This window comes from Theropithecus gelada, chromosome 3 (genome assembly GCF_003255815.1).
Source record: "Theropithecus gelada isolate Dixy chromosome 3, Tgel_1.0, whole genome shotgun sequence".
Classification (NCBI taxonomy): Eukaryota; Metazoa; Chordata; class Mammalia; order Primates; family Cercopithecidae; genus Theropithecus; species Theropithecus gelada.
The window spans coordinates 135,450,418-135,477,587 of NC_037670.1; the positions used below are offsets into that span (position 1 = coordinate 135,450,418).

The window sequence follows — 27,170 nt, forward strand, 5'->3', positions numbered from 1 at the left end:
TTTTTTTTTGTCCCCATTGGTTTGCTGAGAGCCTGATAGTTCTTTGTAGCTGAATCAGCCTCACCTCAGCTTCCACTGGCAGCAACCTCCTGAATGACTCATTTGTCTTCCATTCAGTATGTAGATCAGGAATCAGCCCAGCCTCTGCTGTTGGGACCCTTTGTCCATTAGCCTTCTGTCTCTCAACCCAGCATCTGTGGCTCAGGAAAGCTAAATCACAGGGAATCCCTCTGTCCACATAATAGTGTGGTCAATTTGCTGTGGCACAGTATAAAAGTGATGGGAGAACAAAGAGGTGATATTTTACCAGAGATGGGGGCAATGATATCATTGTTTACTTAATGCACCTACCCGTCTCCAAGCTAAAGTCACAAGGGTACGTCAGAACACACCTCTCTAACTACCTTACTCTCATCTCTCTCCTCTCTTTTCTCCCTAAAAATCCTCAGGGCAAAATAAAAGGCTTTTAGTTTCCTTCTACTATATTTTATTTTTCTTCTTTCTAACTCTAGCTAGACCTTAATAGTGAATGGGGTCTCTCCTCCAACTAGGGAAAAATTGCATGAGCTGAGTCTCAGGCTCAGGTGGAATCAGGAAAATCTTATCTCAAGATGAAAGCCCAGCTTGCTGTATTTGGTCCAGAAATTCACACCTTAAGGCCATTGTGCTAGTTGTTTCTTCTGCTGGTTGCATAATTATATTCTTGTAAAACAAAGCTGCATCTTATACTGACTACTTCTTGGAATTTCTTCTGTTACAAATTTGAATCTCCCTTCAGGGAAATAAATGACTAGGGCTGATGAGGGCAAAGTTTTTTGTTTGGTTGTTTTTTTTTTTTGTTTCTTTGTTTTATATGGTTAAGCAACAGATAAAAGCATTTTAAACATTGTAAAACATTACCCTTCCATTACATGAGAAAGAGAGAACTCTGTTTGGGGATGAGCGCAACTTGCTCTTCTCTCGGAATCCCACCTCTCACTTTATAGCACCACTACCCACATAGCAGCACCACAGTCTACCACGATGTAGAAGTCTGACTTAAATCCTCTTTTGTCATATCCCTTATACACAATCCATTAACAGTCTTTTTAGGTCTAGGCTTAAAATATCTCTGGAATACTACCATCTCTCAACATCTCTTCAGCTATCAGGGAAGTCCAGTATTCAGCATCTGTTGCTCCCCTTAACTCCTACCCACCTCTAACTAATTCTCCATGTAGCAGCCTAGTGACTTTTGAAACAGTGAGTAAAAATTGTAAGTGTAATAATATCTCTACCCTACTTAAAACTGTCTAATGGCTGCCGATTACAATTAAAATATAATTCCTTTCCACGGTTTGCAAGACTATAGGAGATCTCATCCCTGGTCACCATTCAGGCCTCGCATCCTAACACTTCCTCTTTGTTCATGACTCATGCACACTGGCCTTTTTCTGTCCCTGGGATATGCCAAGCTCATTCTTGCCTTAGGACCTTTGTCACACTGTTCTTCTGCCCATTACACTTTGCTTTTGTTTCTTGGCCTGACTCTTCTTTCAACATTCATGTCTGTGCTCAAATGTTAGCTTCTTTTTTTTTTTTTTTTTTGAGACGGAGTTTCGCTCTGTCACCCAGGCTGGAGTGCAGTGGCCCGATCTCAGCTCACTGCAAGCTCCGCCTCCTGGGTTCACGCCATTCTCCTGCCTCAGCCTCCTGAGTAGCTGGGACTACAGGCGCCCGCCACCTCGCCCGGCTAATTTTTTGTATTTTTTAGTAGAAACGGGGTTTCACCGTGTTAGCCAGGATGGTCTCGATCTCCTGACCTCGTGATCCGCCCGTCTCGGCCTCCCAAAGTGCTGGGATTACAGGCTTGAGCCACCGCGCCCGGCCAAATGTTAGCTTCTAAGGGTGAACCTGTTTAATACTGCATGTTAATAATCCCTCTTTGCTATTCACTATATTATTACTTTGTTTTAATTTTTGAATGATATTTACTAATGTCTGGAATCATTATTTACTTGCATGTTTATCATTGCCTATTTATCATCTACCTCTTACATCACCCCAAGTAACATTTCTGAAAACAGTGACTTTATTTTTCACCTTTATATCCCAAGCATCTAGGACAAAACCTGGACAGGTGTTCAAGTATATTTCCTGAAAGAATGAATGAAAAAATAAATGCTGGCAAGGACATGATAGAAATGAGACTCATACCTGCTATGTGAACTTGGTATGCACTTTCAGGAAAGCAATCTGTATAATATATCAGGAGTCTTGGAATGCTTCAATCTTTTGGTCTAGAAAGTCACTTAAAGCAATCCAGTCTACTGATTCTTGCTACTGCATTATCTGCATTATTCACAGCATAGAAAAATTAGGAAACAAACGTCCAATATTTGGGGAATGGCATATCTATATAGTATTAATATGGGCACTAAAATAATAAAGATTCTTTTATTTTTATGATGTAACTTTTAAAATATAGAATATTTTCTACTATGCAAGGGCAAAAAAATGTACCAAAGCAAAGTATACCAAAGCAGTATATAAAATATATCCTTTGATGTGCAAAGGCTTTCTTCCCCATTTCTTCATCCTTTTTTAGTTTTCAAAATTTTTTACAATAAAGCTGTGGTCTTTTTTATTTTTATTTATTTATTTAAGATGGAATCTTGTTCTGTCACCGAGGCTGAAGTGCAATGGCACGATCTCAGCACACTGCAACCTCCGCCTACCAGGTTTAAGTGATTCTCCTGCCTCAGTCTCCAAGTAGCTGGTACTGCAGGCATGAACCACCACGCGTGGCTAATTCTTGTGTTGTTAGTAGAGATGGGGTTTCACCATGTTGGCCAGGATGGTCTCAAACTCCTGACCTGAGGTGATACACCTGCCCTAGCCTCCCAAAGTGCTGGGATTACATTGTGGTATTTTTTAAATAACCATTTTAGAACCCAACATTAATTTAGTTAAATAATATAGAAGGAATGAAAATCAATACATGTTTCATTGAATTGAATATGATATTAATTTTTTTCTAAATTCACTAAATCTAATACTACACAAATTGGCATTTAAGTTCACTATATTTTAGTCATTCTTAGAATTTTATCTGCCCTAGGAAGATAAGTTTTGACCTGGGCCTTAAGACAATGTCCCAAATCGCACAGGAGGGACTTAATAATTCAAAGTACATGTATGCTTGCATATGCATAGTAAAGGCCATAACATTTTTTAAAGTAGTAAATGAGCTCCTAACTTTATGATTATACATATATACTAATAATTTGGATAATAACTAAATTCTCCATTTGTCTTCAAATTATAATCTCTTATGGCTTGAATGTGTCCCCAAATCTCATGTGTTGAAAACTTGATCCCCAAATTCATATACTGATGACACTTGGAGGTGGAGTATTTTGGAGGCAATTAGGTTTAGATCAAGTCATTAGAGTTGAGTTCCCATAATGAGACTGGTAGCTTTATAAGAAAAGAAAGACCTGAGCAGGCATGCTCTTGCTCTTTCACCATGTGATGCCCTCTGCCACGTGTGATGTCATAAGGGCCTTATTAGATGCAGCCCCTTACCTTGAACTTCGCAGCCTCCAGAACTATAGAAAATAAATGTCATTTATTTACAAATTACCCAGCCTATGGTATTCTGTTATAGCAACAGAAAATGGACTAAGACACAATTTCTTTCTATGAACAAATTTAAGTCTTCTAAACAGGACTTACTTCTCCAAATAAGATGATGCTTGGTGTTAATCGAAATGTAGGACTGTTATAGTAGACTACAGATCTTATTGCTGCAGGCAGAAACAGAATTATAATGAATATCTGATGTTTCATGGTACTTGGAGACATTTTGAAAACTCTCCCATTAAGAGAATGAAATAGAAACATAACCACTGTACTTGAAACGAAGTAAGGGCTGTTAGATTTGACTCAATCCCTTCAATGCAATTTTATCACATATATATGTAAACATACACACACATATATGTATATACTTATATACACATATGTATATTCTTATATACATGTGTATTATATATTATATGTGTGTGTATAATATATATGATATATGTATGTATGTATACACACAGAATATTTCAAAAAAGATTATAAGTGATTGAAAGGACATGGAAAAATTAGACTTTGTTAGCTAATTGTCAAAGACAGTTAAACATTTGCTGTTTCCATCATTCTGCACTCAATTAAGCCACGCTAAGGATCATCTTATAAATGCTGACTTTGTTAGATTTTTCTCATATCAAACAATTCAGTTCAATCTCTTCTTACTGAATGCTTACTATATGCTAGGTATTGTGCTAAGGACCAGGAATACAAAGATGCAGACATCCTGTTCACTGCCAAATTTTGACAAGGTAACATATCTGGGACCAAATATATATCCATTTTAAAAACAGAAACTTCATAGTAAGTTTCAGTATTAGAAGAATTTTCTTGTCAGTAGCCATAATATGTAAACTGCTAAATATATACTCTAAGTAAATATTCTATAAGTACATCAGATCAGAAACAGCTGGCAGCTTCAGGCTGTTCATTTCAAAATGAATTGAAGACCTGTAATCTGCCTAGTGAGGATATTATTGATAGGATAAGTATTTTTGTACTTCCACAAGAATAAACTTTCTTCTTTCATGCTTTCAAATTTAGGGCCTTTTTAGTGGTGTTAGGATGTCCCATTAAATGCTAGAAAACCATTTAGTTTATCCTTAGTCAATGCTACTGAATTTGGCATTTCTTAAATTTGGTCGAGGAAGAAATCTGCAAAAGACAATTACTTGAAATATATGTTTATTAAAAACGCGAGACTGCCAATATATTTAAGGAAAAAAGAAAACGTAAAAACAAACCCAAGAGTTTCTTCTGACAATGCTGTGTTAGTATTTCACATTTATAATTTTTTAGTATTAATCTTTAAGAATCCACGAAAGAAATAAACTTGGACTTGCTTATTGTGCCTGTTTCTAGATTTTAGACATGCTAGCACCTCTTTGTTAACAGTGGTCTTCCAAAGAGAGACTTGACCAAACTGTGCATATAGGGACTGTCCTTAATGCAGTGCTAAAGCTCTGGGCTATGAGTCCAAAGATCTCATTTAGTCATGGGCTCTTGTGCGGGTAAGACACTAACTGCTATGACAGTCAGCAAAAAGTAAAATGACAAGTAATCTATACATATTTATTAATTTCTGCATTTGTGGATTAACTGTGTTGATACATCTCTTGTTTGCTGAAAGGATTAAAGGAGCTCAACAGAGAGGTAAGAATGACTTCCTCCCCGACTTTCTATATGGGTGTAGAGGTGGCAACCTCTGACTGGGTGTCTGCATAGCAATATGTATACTTTTAAAATAATATAATTGACCATATCAAAAATGGGGAGAGGGATGATAAAGAACTTACTATAATCAAAGTCCTGCAAACTCTACTTTCCAGGGTAAGGAAGAAAGAATGATTGCCTGATACTTTAAGTAGGAGCTGCTTTCTTGCTGTAGGTTAGTAGAAGCTGGAGAGTGGAGCAGGAGTCTCCTAGAAGCAGTGTTTTCTCACTCCAAATCTGAACTGGATGCTTACTAAAGAGCACCGAGCACCGGTTTGCAGTAGCCATTCTGAATTTAACAGTAACCATTTGGAGGCTACAAATCCTGAGGTCTGACTCTGAACATGTGTTTGTTTATTGGCATAGGGATAGCACTACACCATTTGGTTATAAAGCACAACGGAGCAAAACTACATTAATATGAGAATCCATATTTTGTCCTTCTTTTGCTGTATGTCACACTTCTCAGTGAGACCCTAACAAGAGCAGGAATTAAGAATAGGTCAGAAGAACATCTGCTTTTCTTATTTTGATTACGTGGGCAAGCAAAGGAATTTGCTTTTATAACACCAAAATAGCTTGGAACGCAGCAAAAATAAACGCACCTTCTGTCTCATGGAATGCTATTACAGTACAACGCTTTGTGAATGCTTGTTGGCATTTTCAAGCATTTTTTGTTCTCCTCATTTCTTTCTCAGCTCCATAATGCAATCCTCATGGTTTGAGCACTAGACTTCAAATGAGACATCTATTCAGAGAGTGTTCAGACAAAACGAGTGGTTTCCTTAGTAATGGGAACTATGTGAAAGCCTTCAGCACAGCCCCTTCAGCCAGCCAGGCTTCTCCCAGGCTTGTGGTTCACACATAGGCTCTCAGTGAGCATTATACAGCTGGGGAGCACCCCCAAAGTCTAAACTGACCAAAGCACTGAATATTCATTGCATTTCTAATCAAGTGTACCCTTTATAAAAGGTTAAGGATGTAAGAAGTGCTCTTAACGGTGAGGGTTAATTTGCTCATTTTCTGCATCATGTCTATGGAATGGAAAGAAAGATAAGTGATTTTGCAAAAAAAGACACGTGTTGTTCTTTTGTTTGATTGTATTTCACATTTCCTTACCTTAAAATCCCAAGCCTGTCCTATTCTTGTTCTGTCTATGCCTAAAGACTACTACTTCTGATTTTCCAGTTTTCTGCATAATAATCATCTTCAATAAAGCTTTGAAACTTTGCTATTAAAACAGGGTGCAAATGTTGTCTTTCGTAGTCTCAAATATATTTAAAATATAGTAAAGTAGTTTCATGTATACCAATGTTGAAGTTTTATTATGTACGTGTATCGATCCATTTTGTTATTTAGTTTCAGGATGACACAATAATTAGAAAAAGAGCTGGTTTCTCTGGGTAATACAATTGTCATTCATCTTAAATATTGACTCTTAAAGGTGGACAAATAACAACAACTATCCAAAATAAAAACCAACATGAAAATAATAAAAAGTTATCTCAGCTGATATAATGTTTGCCTTTGAGGAATAATAATTTATAGATACCTTCACACTATGTTAATCATCCAATTAGTAGAATAAAAATATTGTCAAACATTTTGGGGATGAGAAACATGAGGCATAGCTAAATTGTTAGTCTTCTACCATGAATATTTTGTCAATCTGGTTACAAATAAGCAAACACAAGGAGCAAAAGTTAAGCTATAAAACATGCAAAGAAGAGGAGAACAAGGGCTTCAAAAGATCACTGAAGAGAAGAAAATACAGTTTGAAGACTGTTGGCTTTGGAGTCTGACTTGCATTCTAGCTTTCCTTCCTCACTAGCGTGATAACTGTAGAAGTTCACCAACCCCAGTTTCCTCTTCTGTGAAAACGGGGAAGTCCCTGACTGCCTCACAGTACTGTAAGAATGAAACCATATGTGTGCAGGGTCTACCAAGTTTCAGTGTCTTGCATATAGTTAAACTCAACAAATGTTATTTATTATTATTCTAGGTACTTTAACTTCAGCATACATAATTTCTGCATTTGCATAGCAATGTATATTTTAAAATCTGATCTATTTCATTGTGGTTTCTGGATAGCTCAAGGGAAATCATTTCTTTTTTTTTAATAATACCAATAATAAATGTTACAACAAAAATACTAAATTTGCTGTCAAGAAATAATTGAACTGAGGAATGAAGAGTGAACAGTGAGAAGCAGGCTTGCTAAACACAAGTGTGTGCCTGGCTGTGTTGTGGAAGAAGGGGAGAATGGACTAGAAGGGATGAAATTAGAAGCAAGAAAGATGAACTAGAAAAGATGAGACTGGAAGCAGGGAAATTAGGAGCAATTGCAGCAGCCAAGGTAAGACAGGATGAACACCTAGCAGACGGAGAAGATAATTTAAGAAAATTTCAGAGTAAAATCAAGTTGCATATGGTGAAATGCAAGATATGAGGCACAAAGTCCAAAGTTCTGCAGTTCTCTAGGTAACTAGGTAACAGCAGAAATTTTAAAAAAAGGCCAGGCGCGGTGGCTTCAGCCTGTAATCCCAGCACTTTGGGAGGCCGAGACGGGTGGATCACGAGATCAGGAGATCGAGACCATCCTGGCTAACACGGTGAAACCCCGTCGCTACTAAAAAATACAAAAAACTAGCCAGGCGAGGTGGCGGGCGCCTGTAGTCCCAGCTACTCAGGAGGCTGACGCAGGAGAACGGCGTAAACCCGGGAGGCGGAGCTTGCAGTGAGCTGAGATCCGGCCACTGCCCTCCAGCCCAGGCGACAGAGCAAGACTCCGTCTCAAAAAAAAAAAAAAAAGAAAAAGAAAGAAAGAAAAAAAAAGAAAGCCAGTTTAGGGAAGAGCTTAAGAGGTCAGCTTTAGACACGTAGAGTACAGAGTGCCTGGGGATCATGCAAGTAGCGACATTTACCAGACAATTGGAGGGATGGATTGATAGGCAGACAGACGGATGGATGGATGGATGGATGGATGGATGGATGGATGGATGGATGCATGCATGGATGAAGAGACTGATTGATTGATTATTTCATTTGCAAGAGCAGTGATACAGGTTTGAAAGTAGTAAGTACACAGTAGAAGAGATAATATTATCTAAGAGAGTATATGAAAAACAGTAGGCAAAAGAACAAACCTAGGACAAATACTTAAGAGGTAGATGTACCCACAATGACAAGAGACAGAATGTTCAGACAAGCATGAGAATGACTTATGAGGCTTTGATGTGCAAGAACCAAATTGGGAGGGCACTGGTTGAGATTCCAAAGCAGAATTTCAGTAACAAGGTTGGATTAGAAACCAGAGAAAGGTCAACTGAAAAAGTAGGTAGAAAGTGATGATATGATTGTAGCAAATATTGATAGCTCTTTTGAGAAACTTAATACGAGGAGGACAGAGATGGAAAGACAGACTAGGGTTCAGGATTAAAGGGATGATTGTTGTTATCATTGTAGTATGAGTAACAATTAAGCATATCTACGGATTTTGTGGAAATATTGCTAGATATTTTTTCACATCGCTAGAAAAGGAATAAAAGTCAATTCCCTGAGTGAAAAGAATGGAGAGAGACACAGAGAAAAGCCAAGATGACAGACTTTTTGGATCTACAGAGAAATACAAGGAGAAACATAGGGACGAATAAAGGAATCTGAGGAAGAGATATAGAAAAAAATTTGTCTCATTGATTTCTGACGTCATCCTTGATTGTGAATTTCTTGGCATAGTGAGATTACTTTTGTTCTTCAAATGATTTGTATCTTTCATTAAAAATAAGACCTTGGGGTATATACCCAGTCATGGGATTGCTGGTTTGAATGGTACTTCTGCCTTTAGGTCTTTGTGGAATCACTGTCCAAAGCAGTTGAACTAATTTACACTCCCATCAACAGTGTAAAAGTGTTCCTTTTCCTCCACAACCTCGCCAGTAGATTGAAGCTAGTTGATTAGGGTATTTAGTTGTTAACTAAATTTTCGTGGGTTTGCATCCCATTAATCTAGTAAGGACTTAGTAAGGTGTTTTTTGACTTTTTTAATAGTAGCCATTCTGACTGATGTGGGATGGTATCACATTGTGGTTTTTATTTCTATTTCTCTAATGACCAGTGATGTTGAGCTATTTTTCACATGATTGTTGGCTGCACGTATTTCTTTTTTTGAAAAGTATCTGTTCATATCCTTTGCCCACTTTTTATAAAGACACATGCACATGTTTGTTCACTGCAGCACTATTCACAATAGCAAAGATATGGAATCAACCTAAATGCCCATCAGTGATAGACTGGATAAAGAAAATGTGGTACATAAACACCAAGGAATAAATACTATGCAGCCATTAAAAAAAGAACAAGATCATGTCTGTTGCAGGGACCTGGATGCAGCTGGAAGCTACCATCCTTAGCAAACTAATGCAGGAACAGAAAACCAAATACTGCATGTTCTCACTCACAAGTGGGGGCTAAATGATGAAAACTCAACAGACACTGGTGCCTGCTGGAGGGTGAAGAGTGGGAGGAGGGGGAGGATCAGAAAAAACAACTAATGAGTACTAGGTTCAATACGTGAGTGATGAAATAATATGCACAATCCGCCCGCCCCATGACCCATGTTTACCTTTGTAACAAACCTGTACATATACCCCTGAACTTAAAATTAAAAAAAAAAAAAAAAAAGACATGGCTTGGTGCTGTGGCTCACATCTGTAATCCCAGCCATATAGAAGGAAGAGGTGGAAGGGCCGCTTGAGATCAGGCTAGGAAGCACAGAGAGACCCCATCTCTACTCAAAGGAAAAAAAAAGAAAGAAAGAAAAAAGAAGAGAAAACTTAAAAGAACAAATTGCAGCATATGGTGGCTTGTGCCTGTGGTCCTAGCTACTCTGGAAGCTGAGGTAGGAGGAATATTTAAGCCCTGGAGTTCAGGGTTGTTGCAGTGAACTATGATCGTGTCACTGCACGCCAGTCTGGGCAACAGAGCAAGGACTGTCTGAAAAATAAAGAAAAAATTTAAAATTAAAACAAAACCTATAGGTAAATAAGAATCTCTGTTTTTCTCCAATTTTACTTTCCAAAACTCCTTTGAAAAAGAAAATGAGAACTCTGACCCAACTTGCTTTAGTTCAACATTCTAACAAACAACCAGTGTTACTACTCACCTTACATCATGTTTTTAACTGAATTGAGAACTAATCTGTTATTAGAATTAGACCACAAAGGACAAAATCACTGAAGACCTTCTTAGCACAATGTCAGCCCCTCACCATCAGTGACTCATTCATTTGTATTTAACTTTCTGAGCATATCAACTCATTTTTTCCACTAGGCACTGCATTTCTTCAGAGCTCTACTTCTCAAATCATGACAGCAATAAAAATTCTGTCATCAACCCTGAACAAACACTACTGTATAAAAGCATCCACTGTCTAGTGCATAAAACTCATTCCTTTTTTAAAAATAGTATTTTATTTTTGGCATCCCTTGTTGCTGACTACATTGAATTGGTTGGCTCAGCCATCCCTCAAGCATTCATTTATTTGACAAGTGAATGTTGAGTACCTTGTGCAGTAGAAAGTGCTCTGGCTCTGTAAGCAGAACTGAGTTCAAATTTTAGCCCCATTATTTAATAGTTTTGGGACACTGGGCAAGTAAGCTAGCTTCTTCCAGCCAATGTTTCTACACTGTCAATTGAACGTAAAAATATCTATCTTGGCCAGGCACAGTGGCTCACGCCTGTGATCCCAGCACTTTGGGAGGCTGTGGCGGGCTGATCACAAGGTCAGAAGATCGACGCCATCCTGGATAACATGGTGAAACCCCATCTCTAGTAAAAATACACAAAATTAGCTGGGCGTGGTGGCACGCACCAATAGTCCCAGCTGCTAGGGAGGCTGAGGCAGGAGAATTGCTTGAACCCGGAAGGCGTTGGTTGCAGTGAGCCGAGATCGCGCCACTGCGCTCCAGTCTGGACAACACAGCGAGACTCCGTCTTAAAAAAAAATCCCAATTTGAATAGAATATTTTTGAAGTTAATGTATATAATACACAAATATATGTTAGTGTTAGTGCTCGACAGATGTTATTTTATCCATTTTATATGCATTGTGGAGCTTAAAAATGTAATAAGACATATACTCCCTCTAGAAGAATCTTATACGCTAAAAGGGGAAACAGGTAAAATTACAGAAGCAATTATAATACCAAAAAAAGATAAATAATAAGAGCGATAAAGAGTACTATTGTGGATCAAATGAGAGATTACATCTTGTTAAAGGAGGAAAACAATGACCATGATAACAATGACCACTACCATAATAATGCCAATAATAATGTCAAACATTTGTTCAAGACTACTATATTTGAGCACTTTTCTAAACTCGGTATACATATAAACTGTTTTAATGCTCTTAACAATTCTGGGAGAAAAATGAGATGCAGAGATGATACTTAAACCAAGATGCACAAATGACGCTTAACAGAGATGATACTTAACATGATGCTCAGAGTCTCTAGGAAGTGGCAAGGTAAGGATCCAAACCCAGGCATTGTGGTTCTACAACTCACATTCTACCAACTGCCCAGGCTACTTTTCTAAGAAAAGCACAAAGCAAATAAAGCCCAGGATTTGATGAAATAGCAATAAACAAGTTAAAAATCCCAACCACTAGCCAGGCTTGGTGGCTCATGCCTGTAATCCCAGCACTTTGGGAGGCAGAGGTGGGTGGATCATGAGGTCAGGAGTTCGAGACTAGCCTGACCAACATGGTGAAACCCCATTTCTACTAAAAGTACAAAAAAAAAAAAAAATTAGCCAGGCCTGGTGGCACGCTCCTGTAATCCCAGCTACTCAGGAGGCCGAGGCAGGAGAATTGCTTGAACCCGGGAGGCAGAGGTTACAGTGAGCGGAGATCGTGCCATTGCACTCCAGCCTGGGAGACAGAGCAAGACTCCATCTCAAAAAAAAAAAAAAAAAAAAAAATCCCAATGACTAAGTCAATGAATACTGATCTACTGTACCCCAATATTTTCTTATTTGATGATGAAGGCAAAACTCTTTCAATATAATTTAAAGGTTGTAATTATTCATTTATGTTTTAAAATCATTTCAACACCTTTCCATTAAAACTCAGTATTCATCTAGGAAACCTGTAGACATTTCCTACAATGTAGGCAACACGTACAACCATGTAATACTGTGGTTTGCAATGTGAAATTTCTCTGAAGCTTTAGTGCCTTCTAAAGGAAGAAACTTAAGAAAGAAAAAAAAATGCAATAAATCATGCAAATATTGAAATAATTTGGCATATTAAAGAAATTAAGATTTCCTAGATTAAAATTAAGGGGTAAGAAGGATGATTATTACTACTACTAAAAGTACATTAAATTATATGTAAACATACTCTTAACACAACATCCCAACACTCAACCATGGTCCCTAATATACAGAATTGACTCAGGGCTTTCTAAGTAAATACTAGAGCATCTAGCAAATAATAAAATATTACAATAACATTCTGAAATAAATACTAAGTTAAATGAGATGCTACTTTTATCTTGAACTTATTTTGATTCATTTGAATAAATTCTTATAGAGAAAAAGCATTTGGGAACTGTTTCTAGAAAACTACAGAGTGAAAATATTTAGTATTTAAAGATAAGCCTATTGTTTAAAATTTTTTCTGGTATTATTATTATTATTGTAACTGCAAACTATTGGTCTATGTCATGTCAATAAATACTTAAGGAGCAATTAGATATGAAGGCTTTTTTTTTTTTTTCCTAAATCTAATAAGTGTCATTTCTTTTTACTCCACTAGAGGGTAGTCTCTCAAAACTGGGGTTGGAGTTATGACTAGCCTGCTTTTGACCTGTTGATATATTAATCCTCATGTTCCATTCTCCTCAACAAGATGTTTCTTTAGTATACTAATTAAGGTTGTAAAACATGCATTTTTAAAACTGCTTTTTGATTTTTTCATAGATGTTCTTTGAGAAATATGCACTGCTATGTGTTCCTGTGTTTTCCAAATTTCTGGTAATTAATAAAAATGTTTTACATATATGGCTTATATAGTATATTTTCCTGGGAAATATCCTCTCAGAGTTAATAGGCCTAAGAACAAAGATAAATAATTTTTTTTATAATTTAGCTTATTACAATTGAATTATTTCCCCAGAGTGGTAAAAAAATATATCCTAAATACACACACACACACACACACACACACACAGATATACAAACACACCTACACATGTACCCATTCATATGTAGCTCCTAGATTGATTACATCATATAAGGAGAAGTCAGTGAGTATAATTAGAAATACATATTTTTAAAAAGTACCCCCTCAAATGCCAATGTTGTGAATTACAGAGAGGCAAATATATGTTTTATTTTAAAAATCTGGTCAATCCAGACAAGAAATGTCATTGCTAAAAAAAAAAAAGTGTTATTGAACACCAAGCACATATGCTAAATTAAGTAGGATCTATAGAGAACCAAATGCCACTCAAAACAGTTGCAAGCTTCTCTTCTTAAATAATACAGTCATTGCTGAACTTCACAGAGACAGAGTTGGAGGTGTGAGTCTCTACGACGTGTTTTTAATATTTGGGAAATCCTTATCAGTTGTGTGTCCTGCCTATTTGCAGACTGAAAACATTGTTTCTCTGAATGACTGATAACCTCAAATTGAGAAAACTTGTCAAAAAATTCCCAACATTCCTCCAGAAAGGGGGAAAAAAATAAGGAAAATGATACCTAGGAAAATATGCAAGCCTGTTTCATTTATTTGTATCCTAAGCAGCAGTGTCATAGAACAGACAGTTTGTTTCAGCCAACCAGACTGGAGCAGCTGCGAGTGCTACATCTTGGCAGTCTGAAGCGATTGGCTCCTCTCTGGGGAGTGGAGGGTGTTCAGTTATTAATGACCGCTGAGCAGGCAGCACCATGTCAGTGTGACAACTGATCGGGTGAACGATGCACCACTAACCACCATGGAAACAAGGGAAAATAAAGCCAGCTCACAGGATCTCTCTTCACTGGATTGAGAACCTCAGCCTGCCGACTGAGAAAAAGAGTTCCGGGAAAAAGAAGGAATCCTGGCTGCAGCCTTCTGCCTTCCTTTATATTTTAAAATACAGAGATAAGATTACGTGCATGTGTGCATATCTATAGTACATATTTGTGTACACTTTGTTACATAGACACGCAAATGCACCTATTTACACCGGGCAAGAACACAACCATGTGATTATCTCAACCAAGGAACTGAGGAATCCAGCACGCAGGGACATCGGAGGTGGGCTAGCACTGAAACTGCTTTTCGAGGTAAGTTTAAAATACACATATCTTTTAAAATACGTTCTATTTCTTGTCACCTCGATGATCACGTTTTTACACCTAAATCCTCCTTTGATGTCTTCTTCTTGTCTGAATTCTAAGAGCATTTTTTCTTTTATTGCACTTTTGAGAAGAAATTCACATGCAAAACCCAGCTGGCTCTGTGTGTGCCTAGCTGTGTTTGTGAGATTCTCCAACATGCATTTTACTAGCTTGAATGCCCATCAGAGGATGTGAGTGGGAGAGAAAAAGCAGTGTTGGGGGGAGGAGAAAAAGGAGGGAGACAGAAGAGAAGGGAACACTGGGGGAGAAGAGAGGAGAGGGAGAGAGAAGGAGATGAGGAAGAGAGAAGGAGACAGAAAGACGAGAGGAGAGACACGGATGAGGGGGTGCAATTTTCCTTTTTCTTCACATTATTTGTAGTGAAAAACAGATCACACATTATTCTGTGTTTTGAAATCAACCCACCAAATGGGGCATTTTTATTCTCTCTCACCCAGTGGATGCAAATTAAGGCAAATGCTGTTGTATGTTAAGAGCTAAAATCACTAAGCAGAGTAGCAGATTGAGCATATCACAAACAGTTATTGAATTTCTGCCAGGCTACATCTTACGGACTGGGGTAAATGACTTCCCTTTAATAACATCCCCTCACTGGTCTGAAGGGACAGTGCAAATGTCTGATTGCTAATGCAGCTGGAACTGCCACACACTAGGTAAAAGGATCCCATGAACCAGAAGAGTTCTAATCTTCTTTGGTAATTAACAGGATCACAGCAGGATGGCTTTAAAGTACATTTCCTATTTAAGAAGATTGTTTGTTCTAACCAACTGCTATATTCCCTTTGCTGTTATTGAGCTGGATGGCTTAATTCGGCTCTAATTTATTCATTTTTAACAATATGTCCTTGTTTCTGTGCCTCTAATTTCAGTGAAAGCAGGCTATGAATATGAGTAGAACCTTCCTAATTTAGTGAAAAGGGGATAATGTGAAAACAAAAAGAGAAGTAAAGGTTCAAAATATCTACCTAGAATATACTGTGCTCTGGTACCATAAATATTACTGATATATTTCTCATCTTTAGTTTCAGAAGCAATGCCTCTGAGACAGAATTACTCTCAGTAAACTCTATGAGCATCCATGTATCGATGATTCATGGAATTCATTGTGGGTTAATTTTTACTTCCAATCTTGTAAAGGGAAGCCAGCTACTTAGAATATGCTTTCAAACAGACAACATCAATTGAGGATATTCATGGAAACATTCACTGCCCTCTTTACTGGGTCCTGGAAAGACAGTAAAAGAAACCTAGCATTTGTATTTCATCTTCTGGAGCTCTCTCCTGCCTTCTTTTAGTTCAACTAACCACATAGTTAACAGAGTCAGCTTCTTTGAAACTGTGGGTTATTTTTTTCCACAACTGTGATTTCAGAGCTATTATTGGTTTTCTAGTTTGTAATATAAGCCAAAGCAAAAAGACAATAACCAGCCACTTAGATCCTGCCACTTTCCCATAAATGTGTCAAAAAATGAGTCAGTTTACAATATGTAATATAAGAAGTCAATTAATTCCAGTGACCTTTGTAAATGATGACAATAAAGCAGCTCTGACAATATGCCAGTGGCTTCGATTTTCTCTCTGTAAAATGAACAAGTTTAAGAAGAGGGTTCCTGCTCAGAGAGAAAAATGAAAGATGCTGAAGCATCAGCTTGCAATATTGGCAGCTTTGCTCACTCTGCCTCAAACGCCACATGCAATCTATAAAAAAAACAAAATGATTTATTACAAAAAGGAAAAGGTGTTTTATTTGCTTTTCTGCTATTTATTAAAAGTGCTGCTTTTGAAACAGACCAGATCTGATATTCTGAGGTACCTCCTAAGTTCCTAACCAAGAGGAAAAGAAGTAGATACTCAACCCTCTGATTTCAAACTCCCATATAATGTAGCATTGCAGTATTGATTTCAGTTTTTCTTAGACCTTTTCCAGGGAAAGTTTGCATGCCAGACACACATTCTTAAATCTAACCCGCCTTATTTTAAAATTGCAATCGATGACACCTAAGAACAGTGGATTCACTGTTTAACCATAGTAAAGCTCACATACATATTTTGTGGATTACAGAGATCAGTAATGTGCCCACTTGAGTCTGAGAAATACCAACACTCCAGGCCCTCAGTGTTGTCACTCAGTGTGTGCCAGTGAGTTTGGTGATTTGATCAGCACTACAAATGCCAGATGATGGACATATGTGTATGCCTGGAAGACTTAACCATAGTCTCCCCAAATCATGTAACTATACCAGAAATAGCAGCTTCCTGGCAAGACAAGCTTCAAAGGACCATTTTTTTCAGGGTGTCGCTTGTCACAGGCAACATGCTGAGTTAGAATGCTGATGAGTAGGTGGAATTTTTTATTTGGAGGTGGTTGTTCTTGTTATTAATGGCTGAATAAACAGTGCTACCAGACTTCTAGGCCAGTAATTTAGTGATCTATGAAAAAGGTGATCAACTTATGATGCACTAACTATATTTCACTGTTTCTTTGTTCTTTTTTTTTTTCTTTTTAACATCTTTTGCTTTTGCCATATGATGGGTTTGATGTTTCACTCCTCCTCCCCAGTCTGAATTTTTTTGGGTGTAACATTCCTAAGTAACATGGCACTTGGTATTTATTACAACCTAACTTGATCAGAAAGCTTTATAAACTGAGTTTAAAAAAAAAAAAAAAAAACTTACCTAAGTTAAAGGTTATTACTTAATTAGCAGCCCCTGAAAATGGGCATAGGTGAGGTATCTGTTGGTGAATCTAAAGGAGATCATTAAAAGAAAGCTAATAGCAGGCTAAAAAATGAGTTCTTACTTCTAGTCTCAATAAGGATGCTCCTCTAAAATGATTTAAAATAATGTGGCTCCAGCTAGTCTGAAGAAACACTAGACATGCGTACAGCCCACTAAAATGTTCCATGTAGACCTGGTTCTGAGAGTTTAACTACTTATGTATCATTGTTTGGCACATGAAACTAAATAAATCAGGTAAACTCTAGGCAAAACATCAGTACATCTTGTCCGTGCTATCAAAGATAAAGCTGTCTGATATTGGCTATGCAATGAGTACTTAGGAAAGCTTCACTGTGTAACAACTGAACATAGCTCCTGCTCAGGGAATTCCTCCCCTCTCCTTCTGAAAAAGTGATGTCTTATTAGACAGCTACGAAGTCACTAGTAAAACATGATAACAATTATTTCTTTAGCCACAATGTGAAAGGAAAGGAAGTCAAATTCTAATATAAAGACAGTAGCTGGTGCCAGAGGATGGGAAAAAGGAAGAGAGATAAATCAGAATGTTTTTCTAACTTGTTGAAAGGAATTGAAGGTCTCAATAGATGCTATTTAGAGGTCATTAAATACAGGATTAACAAGGAAGACTTAATGCCCATCTCAAATCTTTCTGAAGAAGTACAGTACCTACAGGGCTATCTACTATATTTGCATAATTGTCAAGTTTGTATACACCTGCTTTCTATTATGTTAGTTCATCTTTAGGCCATAATAAGGGAAGAATTATCTATGGTGCCATTAATAAAAACACATTACACAGCTTCAGTATATGGGAATATAGAAGGGAGACATGCTTTCATAGAATAGAATTTTTTTAATTGAAAGAGACAGTAGTAACTAGTCTAATATGTTCATTTGGTAGGTGAAAAAAACTGAGGCTGAAAGGGTTTGAAATCGTTATAATGTAATATACTGTACTTTGTATTCACCCAGCTATTGATTGGAGAGGCCCAGGTTAGAACTCCTTACAATACTTCCTCCAGCATTCCATTAAAATTCTGCCTCCTTAGTCTTTCAAATATAATGTTTTCTCAAAAAACTATCTGAAAAAAATCCCCCCAGACTCACAGATATGTGCAAAAAAGAGATATGTTTATTCAGATAATCAAGCATTCTAAAAGCAAAAGCCAATATTCAATAACAGAAGCAGCAATGATTTATTAAGTACATAACACCCAAATATTTCAAAACCGTAATTCATCTTTTGAATGTGGTTTACTATATTCTGTAAAGAGTCATAAAAATTAGAGTTTTGCCCTGTTTTTAAAACATGTTAATAATAATAATGCCACTATCCTTCACTTACAGAGACTCAGCTATTGATCATCCACTATAAGTTTTAAGGTTTTCCAAGAATTCTGAGGAGCCTCTCCACATCTGTTTTTACTTGGGTTCACTATAAATAATTTAAAGCACTTAACATGTGCCTTATTTTTTTACATACAGTGTCCATTCTCAGGATCCATGCTTAGCTTATACATCTCATTGGAAAACAATAAACATCAGGATAGCAATCCCTCTCCTTCTCTCCCTCCCCTACTCCATCCCAACTTACTTTCTGATTTCTAGAGTCAGAGTGGGAGCTCCAGTAGGCAATGACATCTCCTTAGTATCACAATCCTCTTCTTTTCTTTTGGGCAAATTTCTCTGTTTTTAAATGTGCTCTCCAAATTTTGCTTAACATAATAGTAATTAATTGACTCAACTTGTGAGAAGGATACAAAATATAAACACAGTAATTGTGAATATTTGTTTAAAGCTCTACCATTTACAGAGCTATTTTTCAACAATTACTTTGCTCCTCACAACGATCTGGTGAAGTAGGGTAGATATGATGATGATGAACATCTTTAAGACAGGAGAATGAGGTTCTGTGAGGTTAGAGACTTGCTAACATGTTGAGGTGCAAGGGTCTCTGACTCCAGAGAGTAGAAGAAAAGATGGGTGTAGCACTGGTCCCTGGCATTTCTGAAGTTAGTAATAAATGTCAGTTCCCTTTTTATTGAACTTCCACTCTAGATCTTACCCTTCCAACAACTATGTTTTTGTACCATGCCACACCATATCTGGATAGATTTTTGCAAATTAAAATCTTTATTTCTTAAATCACAGCCATTGCTATGCCTGAGTTAAATTTAAAAAAAAAAAACAAAAAAACAAACCAAAAAAAAAAACCCACACAACCCACATCTATTCTTGGAGAAAAAGACTGTATGTTGTTCTACCTACTCATCCATATGTTTGTCTGACAGCATTAGCACTTTGATAAACAGATACTTGGCAAAGGTCTCAAAAACTGGATAAAATGAGATGAGTAAATTATTTAGGGATTTTCCAGGTTACTAAAAATTACGAACAAAGTCTCCAAAGTCACTTAAGAACCCCCAATGGATCAAGTGTCAACATAAAAGCAACTTCTTTAGCATCTCCTTTCTGGTTTGTCTTGGGGAGAAAATGACACACTAAATAAGATAAAAATATTAGTTAATTTGAAAGTAAACTGGTATATTTGTAAACTATTAAAGTCAAAATGCCAGTAAACTTACATACATTATTCTGTGAGCCCTTTCTAGGGGAGATTTTGTCTGTCAAAAGTCATACAGACCTTGAAATGAATAAAAATCCCTTTGAAACATATTCTAAAGTTTGTTATTTCACACTTTACTTCCAGGAAGTGAAGCATTCCACAGATAATCAGCTATTCTACTCAGGGAAGGAGTTTAAACATCACCACTTTTTGCATGTCTGCATAAAAAAGGCCCACTGAATCAGTTAAAGGTTAGCATCAATAGGCAACATTCTCTATTTCCTGAAGCTCCTGGGATCTAATTCCCTGAGGAACAATGGAAGAGGCACTGTTTCCCAATTGGTACAAAACAGGACTTGAGGAATGGCAGAATGTGTTCTCCCGGGATTAAGGCCCCAAAGGTGAAGCTCGGGACTCACAACACTTACAAGTGACATGAATAATAGTAGATATTTTAACTATAGAAGACATTTAAGAGACTTCGTTTTCACTGTGGTAAACAGGTTTGATTTGGACTTATAACTTTTTTCAAAAATTATCAAATTAATAACGACTACAATGAAATAAAGGCAAATATTTTAGTGGATTCATTCCCTGGGGTAACATTTGTTCTATAATTTATAGTCTCATAATGTTGAGAGATCAAAGCATTTAAGTAACATTGTCAACTAACTTGCAGCTTACCTTTCTTAAGGAAAAAAATAAATGTTAAAAACAGACATATTTTTCAAACATACAAGTCATGTTGATTTTTATGTCATTAGACTGTTTACTGTATCGCTATATTTATATGCCTCCGAAATATGGACTTTTAATGGGGTCTAAGTTTAATTCTATTTTTATCAAAACTCAGTCACTCAGAAATACCAAACACTGAACATGTTCTACAAAAAGTATTCAACATCTGTAGAATATGTGGAACCACAATGACTTTTATTGAAATTTCAATAGTTGCAGGAAATAATTTCAATATATATCTATACAGATATTTTGATTTCTACAAAGGCCAAGGTGTTAATGGCCTTACACTGCAGGTGCCCAAGGCATTGAGAACAAAAAAGATACAGCAAGTGAAGAGAGAATTGAGTCTAGGTCACAATGCTATAGCACTGAAAAGAAAGTGCAACAGAATAGAATGGAAAGAGCAAAACAAGGTGACTGCCATATATGAAAGATAAACATACTCTAAGAACATATAAACTTTGAAAGCTCTATTCATAGTCATTCTTGAATGAAAAATATATAAAATGCCATTATAAGATATAAACTTCATCCAAGTCAATTTGTTGTGTGACTAGCTGAACTGACTCACTTACCAAACACATAGTTTGTATTTGTTCCTCGTATTGTCATTTATTACCCACATATTTTTTACACAAACACTACAGTTGTTTAAAGAGTGTCATAAGGTGATGTTCAGCTAACTTTTTAAAATCAGTGAGGCATTTTCCAAACCACCATTTCCTTAATCAATTACTTTTTAATGAGGAAGCAAAATTTATGTAAATATCAAAGTCTCATTTTTACATTTAGGCTATAAATTATACCATAATATGCTGCTGTTGGGCAAAATAATCAAAGTAATGAAGAATTAAAACAAATGTTATGACATAAATTAATATAAGCAGAGACCTTATACATTCAAACCACATCATCTCTCTTAGACAGTCCTTTACTGGCTAAAGGAATGGTAGTAATACTGGCAGATCTCGTTTACAACATACAAACATTTTCCGTGCCAAACATTGTGCTAAGCACTTAACATACATTTTCTCATTTAATCGTCATAACAACCGTACTATGGAAGCACTATGTTTAACCCATTTTACCAACGTGAAAAATAAGGCTTAGAGAAGTAACTTGTCATAACTAATGAAGAACAGGAAAAGGAACCTAAGTCAGTTAGCTCTCAAGAACATGCCTTTGTACATGAGGCAACACTGCCTCCCGTTGGTACTGCCTAAATATAGCTAGTTTATATCGCCTTCCAAGAGTCAGATTCTCTATCAAAATACAAAAACTCCGTTTATAGTTTCATATCATGCATTCTGCTCATACTAGAATATTATATCTTTGTAGGATTCTTCTTTTCTGAGAAAGGAGTGATGCTTTACTTATTTATATTTGAGTTTCGCGATCCACTAGATTAACTAAAATGATTTTTTGCAGTTCAGTTCACAGCCAGACCTGTGAACCGGCAGCTTAGAGCTTCCTCTCTCATCATTTTTCCATCAAGTAGAAGTCAACATACTTCTTTACCTGAGGTCATACAGTATAAGTGACACGAAAGAAAAATGCAAAACTTAGCTCGTTGGCCTCAAATTTCATTATTTATAATAAGGTGTCCTTGTATCTAGTTCCAAATTTTGGACACTTTTTCCCCCTCATGCATTCTCTTTTAAATGATGAACATGAAAATAGTCTGAATACAATTTCATTGCTACTATGAGCATCAATTTTCAATGAAATTCATCAATCTTCCTCAGTATGCATAAGCTTCTAGCCCTGCAAGGTTAACTGATGAAAGCTGTAACTTGCTTTTCAAACTGAGGATGCTGAGCCAAACCTAAAACTTTAGTAGAAGCGTTCTGTACTAGCTGTTTGTAAAACTTCAGCATTTCTTGCTGTGTCACCTCCTGAAAAGACTATCAGGGGAGTCCTTCGACTTGACTGTTCTACGAAACAAAATCTGAATGTAAAATTAAAGCAAAAATGTTGTTGAGGATTCCTCCAGTGATTAAAAATGGAGTTTAGAGAGCTCACATCAACATATATTTTCTGTTCAAAATGAAGATTTTTTTTGAAATTATAAGCAATTAGACAACTGAAAAAATAAATTCAATTTTGAGGTGATAAAAGGTTAAAGTACTGTGAATCATGAATAACTTAACATATAAGAAATAAAGAAGGACATGTATAATTTTAAATTAAACTTTTGGGGTTTTTTTCCTGCTACTTCTTATATACAACAAAGACAAGGAAGAGGAGGAGAAAGAGAAAGAAGAGGAAGATGTTGGGCAACATTTATTTAACATGCTCCACAGCCTGGAACCTGGGTAAGCTCTTTGTTCACCTCCTCTCATTTCACTTTGGTTCCATGAGGGAACTGAGGCTTGAAATGGAGAAGCATTTGCCCACCTTCGCTCAGTGGAAAGGTCCTGATTTGAATCCTGAATGTCTGACTCTGAAGCCCATGTTATTGTGTCTTCTTTAGCATATATTTCTCTTTTTTTTTTTAATTTCAATAGGTTTTTGGGAAACAGATGGTGTCTGGTTACATAAATAAATTATTTAGAGGTGATTTCTGAGGTTTTGGTGCACCCATCACCCAAGCAGTGTACACTGTACCCAATGCCTTATCACAGGTTTCTTAGAATAAGCATAATATTTTAATCCTTAGAGAAGCATTTGACTTTTTATGCAGAAGCATCTAACAACAGGCTCTTTCTACAGTTTGAAACTCAGCCAAGATCAGGAGTATATATATAATAATATGCTCAAACTTTATATATAATAAAAAAATATATAATATATTAAAATATTTATAACATATATAGATTTAAAATAAACATAATAAATGCATCAAACTTTACAGTTTTACCACATGGTACAACCTGATTAGCATAATATTATTTCATAAATAATATAATGATAATGAACACAATATAATTCAACTAATCTAGAAGTATTACTTGTGGATTTTCTACTTAAACATTCTTATTAATCTGTGTAATTTTAGAAGTGTAATGTATGTAAAAATATCATGGTTGAATTCCAGGAGGATTTATGAACATCTAAGATCTTTATCATTTCTTAGGGAATGGAAATCACTAATGAAATAAGGAAAGTTTTCTTGATCATAAATATCTTGCAAATTGAACAAGTATAACAATGTTTTAACCTTATTCTTTCGACCCTGAATATTGCTCACCAGATTTGAAAATATTTGAAAACTTTTAAATATCTTTCTATATTTTGTAAAGATGATGAACATTTATAAGTTTAAAATTCTCCCATGAAGAGTTTTTCCTGTCCAGAATGGTAACTCCTCCTCCTTGATCACCACATTCTGCCTCCACCCCTGCTAGTAGTATACCAAATTCTCAACCCCATTTAAGCATGATGCTTTCTTTTCACATCATCATATTTAGTTTTTAAGCAATGTGCTGCTCTGGATTTTACTTGATAGAGACTTTTATGTCTTTGAAAGAAGAAATATTCTAAGATAATATCTTACCACTTATTCATTTAGACATTTCATCTCATGGTCATTTAATCAACGACCATGATATAGATACATCCCTAGTCATTGAACAGAACCTTGGCATACTGATAAGGAATAATGTCTATATGATACAGCAAGTAGAATCATATATTTGTATCTGTGATGATGTACTACCAAACTCACTTGGGTACTTTTAATGTGTGATCTCAGAATCTGTAAGAATAACACCTAAGAATCCATATTTATTTTCTGCACAAAGTTACAGAATTATTGGGTAAAGATTCAAGGCTTTTCTCTTTGTCCACTGTCTAACCATTTTTGTTTTAGATTTAGTGAAAAAAAAAATTACTTGAGACAATCAATTGCTTGAATTAATACAGAATATATATAGGTACAACAGGTACAATAGGTATACTGTCTTGTATAATTCCTGAGAAATATACAAGAAAAATAACAGGTTAAATAGGTATATTGTCTTGTATCTTTCCTGAGAAGACTGAGAAGAGGGTATAGCTAAATGAGTTAGGGGTTTGATTTTAAGGGATCTGACTGGGACATTCAAAGTAAATGACCTCAGTTAATATGTAATAATGAAAGGCTGTGGTAAACATAGTTCCTATCTCTACTGTCCCTAATCTAAAAAGGTATACCATCCACAGTCATTTCTTGGCAGTCAGGTGATATCTCTAGGGTACTAGGTTATGTATCCTTAGGAGAAACACCTACCAAAAATGGACAAACCTCTTCTGCCCACATGTTCATGAACTCCAATTTTCATACACTATATCTCATTCCATATGGAACTCAAATGAGGGTCACCCAGAAACTGCCACCAATATGATTAATGAGTAAACTCTACACTGCCCGTCAATTTCTTTTAAAACAAAATGAGTCAGAATATAACAGAATCCCTATATTGAGACAGATGTTACAGATTTTAGGTCACTTGTTAAGTGACTTAAAGACATAATTAGAACCCAAACCAGGTGACTCAATCCTTGCCCAGTGGGTATTTCATAGCACATTGACTACAATCACAGTTTTAAAAAGTTTGGACCATATGCTCCTGTCAAATCATTCTTTTTTTTTAATGCATCACGATCACCAAAAGTTCTCAAACTCAACCCTATAAACTCAGCAGTGTCTTCTCTGTGAAGGGCCCATATTTGTGGAACCTCTTAGCTGCTGGAGTTTAGCAGAAGCACAATTCACTGTCATCCAGTCAGTTTTCAAGATGTCTCTTTAGATTGTTATTTTATTGACAGTAATGTGTTGCTGCTGCTTTGCATCAAGCATGTTAATTACTCAAGTCTGGAGTTTTGAATTTGTGACCTAAAGTGATTTTAGCTGAAGAGTTGTTTTGTTTTGTTTAAATCAGTCAAATAAAAGAAAGACAGAAAAATTACTAAGTGGAGGTCCACAAGTATAATGAAAGAATGGAAACCATAGAAATAGCAAGTTTGAAGTTTCATACCTATCTAAAAAATAAATAGAATAATCCAGCTTCTTCGTGCTATTCTATTAGAAACTTCCACTACTCTGGGACATTCCATCTCAAATTTAAAAAGTTCTGAAACCATTCTTCACTAATTCTCTTTGCTAGGGCCATAAAAGACTTTATAACATGTATAAAATAATTACAATCATTGAAATCATAAATCTCATTGTAAACTTATTTTTTTAAATGTTAATTAAAACCCCGTTGTATAGGACAACCAGCACTCAAGTCCCCGAGTTGCTAAAATTTAAACATTGCTGACAATAACATGGTCTTTTTTAAGACTACAGTGTCCATTTATCATAGTGACTTCACAGTTTTCATTTCTCTCTTATTTTTACTCTAATTAGAACTTTGTGTGAGTACTAATGAATGTTGTTAAATTTTAACAATATATATTAGACTTTGTTTCCTACAAAATGTAACCATATCTCAAGTAATAACAACTCAAAAAACCTGTATTAGCATTTCTGCAGATTTATAGTTATAATTGTACTTCTTTATCTCTATCTATTCCATTGCCAACAAGCATACATGCATACGTTTATACTTTCACACACAGACCAATACTGGATTTTTTTTAATATTTGACAACTACTAATAGTTTTTACCAGTTTATAAATAATTAACTAAGTCTAGCCACACTGATTTGCACCTGCTTTCCAAGGACTTTTTCTTCTTCTAAGACATGTCATATAACTAACATGGTAAATAGCATGATACATTTTTAGAATTATTTTCATAGAAATAACCAGAAAAATATCTACTAGGCAAGCAAAATTCTACAATCTTTTATGATAATTAGAGCAAAATGGCATTTAAGTAGTTTTATTTTGCTCTGCCATTTCTCCTGTTCCAATATTTTCACCTATAAGTTTAAGTTACAGCAAATTCTAATGAGTTCTTATCCATATGATGACTTCTTAATATGAGAGTGATTAACATTTAGTAACCACTTTGTATGTGTCTGGTGCAGAAGAACTTTTTTGTACTATGAACTTTTAATGCATTATTTTATTTAATTTTTACAACATCCCTTTGAAGTAGATACTATCATCACTCACCTTTCAGTAGATGAGGAAACAATGGCTGCAGCAGAGAAAGAATGAGAGTCCATGCCTGATCCCTTAATGACTAGGCTACTTCTATTGAACACCATTTTGAGAGTACCAGAGAGCAAAATAAGGCATTTGAATTCTCAATTCAAGAAATCTTGGGGTTAAGTGTGAAACAAAATGAGAACACTGAAAAGTGATACTCCTGTAATATGCATGTGGGGGAAAAGCTACATTTTCATTTTCACTTCCCCAGGTTAACACTCTTCATATCTCTGAGTTTGGGCCTATATTCAGGCAACTTTTTTGAAAGGCAAATTTGCTGGAGGATGCCTTCATTCATGCATG

The 27,170-nt window shown here is 36.0% G+C and overlaps 2 protein-coding genes across 9 annotated transcripts in view; one reads left to right on the forward strand and one right to left on the reverse strand.

The window, feature by feature from the left end:
* IMMP2L (inner mitochondrial membrane peptidase subunit 2) overlaps positions 1–27,170 on the reverse strand; it is an 879,518-nt gene that overhangs the window by 415,032 nt on the left and 437,316 nt on the right. The window lies entirely within an intron of this gene.
* LRRN3 (leucine rich repeat neuronal 3) overlaps positions 13,869–27,170 on the forward strand; it is a 33,833-nt gene continuing 20,531 nt past the window's right edge. The window contains exons 1-3 of one of the 3 annotated variants that reach the window (XM_025379238.1): positions 13,869–14,664; positions 20,189–20,295; positions 23,019–23,100. The gene's annotated coding sequence lies outside the window, so the exon portion shown is untranslated. The remainder of the gene's footprint in view (positions 14,665–20,188; positions 20,296–23,018; positions 23,101–27,170) is intronic. The other 2 variants (XM_025379237.1, XM_025379239.1) reach the window with 2 other exon arrangements.